Below are 4,155 nucleotides of genomic sequence, written 5' to 3'. Positions count from 1 at the left end.
GTGTATGCAATCACAAAAGAACAAGCTCCTACGGCACCCGAGGTTATCACTGGTTCCTTCTCTATTTGCGATTTTAGTGCATATGTATTGATTGATCCAAGATCTACTTGTTCATTTATATCACGTGATTTTGCATCTCATGTACATGCTAAGATAGAACCATTTGGACATGATTTACATGTGTCTATGCCTGCTGGTGGGTTTGTATTAGTGAATACGGTGGGGAGATCTTGTCCAATAGTGGTGGAGGGCGTTACTTTATATGCAGATCTGGTTGTAATAGACCTTAGGGAATTTGATGTCATCCTGGGGATGGACTGGTTAGCTAGTAATCATGCTCTAGTGGATTGTCAAACAAAAGAGGTGATGGTTGAAGTCAATGGGCAGATGAAGACGGTTATAGTGGGGGAAAGAAAAGTGATACCTAACTGTTTAATTTCTGCTGTGACTGCTTTTAATCTAATTAAAGAAGGATGTGAGGCGTATCTAGCCAGTGTGCACGATATCATGAAAGTTAGTCCGAGTGTATTAGACGTTCCAGTGGTGAGGGAATTTTCTGATGTTTTTCCTGATGAATTACCTGGACTACCACCTCATCGAGAAGTAGAATTTGAAATAGATATTATTCCTGGAGTGGCACCTATTTCAATTGCACCGTATAGAATGGCTCTATCAGAATTGAAAGAATTGAAGAAGCAGTTAGAAGAGCTATTGGATAAACGGTTCATCCGACCTAGTATTTCACCGTGGGGAGCACCAGTATTATTCGTAAAGAAGAAGGATGGGAGTATGAGATTGTGTGTCGATTATAGACAGCTGAACCGAATCACAATCAAGAACAAGTATCCTCTGCCGCGGATTGACGATCTGCTTGATCAGCTAAAGGGTGCCACTGTTTTCTCTAAAATTGATTTGAGGTCGGGATATTGGCAACTACGGATTGAGGAAGATCGATCCCAAAGACAGCTTTCAGAACCAGGTATGGCCACTATGAATTTGTCGTTATGCCATTTGGATTGACGAATGCCCCTGCAGCTTTCATGGCTCTGATGAACAAGACGTTACAACCATTCCTTGATCAATTTGTGATTGTGTTTATTGATGATATTTTGATATATTCGAGTAGTCCCGAGGAACATGAACAACATTTACGAATAATTTTATAGATCCTGAGAGAGAAACAGTTGTACGGTAAATTCAGCAAATGTGAGTTTTGGATGGAGGAAATTGCTTTTTTGGGGCACGTTGTTTCCAAAGAAGGAGCACAACCTGATCCAGCAAAACTTAAGGCTATTTTAGAATGGGAGCCACCTAAAAATGTGTTGGAGATCCAGAGTTTTCTGGGATTGGCTGGTTATTATAGAAGATTTGTAAAGGACTTCTCTATAATCGCAAAACCTCTGACGAACTTGTTGAAGAAGAATGCACCATTTAATTGGAATGAAAAATGTGCTCAGAGTTTTGAGGAGTTGAAGAAGATACTTACTTCAGCACCTATCCTTGCTTTGCCATCTGGAGATGGAGGATATGTGGTATTTACTGACGCTTCACGACAAGGACTTGGGTGTGTTTTGATGCAGCATGGGAGAGTTATAGCTTATGCTTCGAGGCAGTTGAGGCCACATGAGATAAACTATCCGACCCATGATCTTGAGTTAGCAGCCACAGTACATGCATTGAAGATCTGGAGGCATTACTTATACGGGGAGACGTTTCAAATATTTACAGATCACAAAAGTCTAAAGTATATCCCAACTCAAAAAGAGTTGAATTTGAGGCAAAGAAGGTGGATGGAGCTTTTGAAAGATTATGACTGCACCATTGACTATCATCCCTGGAAGGCAAACATTGTAGCAGATGCTTTGAGTAGAAAGACAGTGGACCAACTTGCGGGTATGATCTGCTATAGCATGGAGTATTTGACTGCCCTCAGAGCTATGGATGTACACTTTAGCATTTGTAGTGATATTCTACTGGCTACGATACAAGTGAAGCCCTCCCTCAAGGATAAAATTAAAGATGCACAGGCTAGAGATCCATATCTACAAAGGATGAAAGCTAAGGTGCAAAAAGGAAAGAGCGATCAATTTATAATCTAAGAAGATGGTACATTGTTCAATGGAAAACTTATATGCATGCCGAACGTAGAGGAGTTGAGAATGAAAATTATGCATGAGGCGCACTACGCACCGTATGCTATGCATCCTGGCAGTACCAAGATGTATCGGGATTTGAGACCCTATTACTGGTGCCAACAATGAAGAAAAAGAGGAGTTGAGAATGAAAATTATGCATGAGGCGCACTACGCACCGTATGCTATGCATCCTGGCAGTACCAAGATGTATCGGGATTTGAGACCCTATTACTGGTGCCAACAATGAAGAAAAATGTGACAGAGTTCGTAGCGAAATGTTTAACTTGTCAGCAGGTAAAAGCAGAACACCAAGCACCAGCTGGTAAACTTAATGATTCCTTGGATAAGCTCGCCGAATTATATGTTTCAGAGATTGTGAGATTACATGGTATTCCTACTTCTATAGTTTCTGATAGAGATCCTCGCTTTACTTCTCATTTCTGGGGAAGCTTGCAAACGGCGCTAGGTACAAAATTGCATTTCAGTACAACGTTTCATCCTTAGACGGATGGACAGTCAGAAAGGACGATTCAGACATTGGAAGATATGATGAGAGCTTGCGTAATTGAATTCAGAGGAAACTGGGATGATTATCTACCACTGATGGAATTTGCTTATAATAATAGTTTTCATTCCAGTATTGGTATGGCTCCATATGAAGCTTTGTATGGAAGAAAATGCCGAAGTCCGATCTGTTGGGATATTGAGGGGTTGAGACAGCTTGAAGGGCCGGAGTTAGTCCAAGAAACAGTGGACAAGATAAAAAAAGTTAAAAAGTGTTTGAAAGCAGCACAGGATCGGCAGAAGAGTTACGTCGATAAGCATTGTAAAGAGATGGAATACGAAGTGGGGGAAAAAGTCTTTCTAAAAGTATCACCATAGAGAGGAATCTTAAGATTCGGGAAGCAGGGAAAGCTGAGTCCGCGATATATTGGGCCATATGAAATTCTGGAGCGAATTGGACCACTAGCCTATCGGTTAGCATTACCGACAGAATTATCGCAGATACATGACGTGTTTCACGTTTCTATGCTACGGTGATACCGATCCGATCCTAGTCATATTTTGCATGAGCCAGAGATAGAAATATCCAAGGGATTGACATATGTAGAAAAGCCAATAGAAATTCTGGATCGGAGTATAAAGAAGTTAAGAAATAAAGAAATACCAATGGTGAAGGTCAAATGGAGTCACCACTCTCCAAGGGAAGCCACTTGGGAAGTTGAGGAGAACATGAGAGAAAAATACCCATATTTATTCCCTGATCCGGTAAGTTAGTTAAATTTCGAGAACGAAATTTTTATTAGGAGGGGAGAATTGTGACGCCCCAAAAATAATAATATATATAATTGGGGGATTAATTGATAAATTTTTATAAAATTTAGTTAATTATTAAATAAATTATGGGTCATAATTGAAATATAATAACACTTGAATGAATTAAATTGAAGTTCGTTATAATATTTTGGGACAATTTATATTAAGGCAATATTGCATTTTTCGTCCTGTATGTATAGGGGTATGGCAAATTTGGTCCTCTAACTATCGCGGTGGCAATTTTGGTCCTGTATCTTTCGAATTTTCGCAATTTTGGTCCTTCAGCCTATTTTAGGACCATTTTGCCGTTCTAGCGAAAAATGAACCTTAGCCCCTATCATGCTTCAAGTTTGGCCCAACATGCTTCCGAAATAAACTAAGCCCTCATAAATTCATACCTTTTTTCGACCGCCTTGTTCCCGGGTATTCCAAGTCCTTGATTTTATGGATTTCTTCCAACCACACAACCGCAATAGATGGTTCGCAGGTACTTGGCTCCTTCAGCAACAAACAGCACAGCCCTATTTCGTTTCCTACCTTAGGGCGTGAAAGGGACTCCAATATTGGGACTTAATAAAGTTTTGGATAAACAAATTGAACAGAAGCCTAACTTTTTATTGAAGAAATATAGGAAATATTACATAGATATTATTCCTCCATTGGAGGAGACAACTGTTTTAGCCTCTCATAGGATAGAGGACTA

The sequence above is a fragment of the Sesamum indicum genome, linkage group LG7 (assembly GCF_000512975.1).
Source record: "Sesamum indicum cultivar Zhongzhi No. 13 linkage group LG7, S_indicum_v1.0, whole genome shotgun sequence".
In the NCBI taxonomy this organism is placed as follows: Eukaryota; Viridiplantae; Streptophyta; class Magnoliopsida; order Lamiales; family Pedaliaceae; genus Sesamum; species Sesamum indicum.
Note: the sequence above shows the minus strand (reverse complement) of the source record.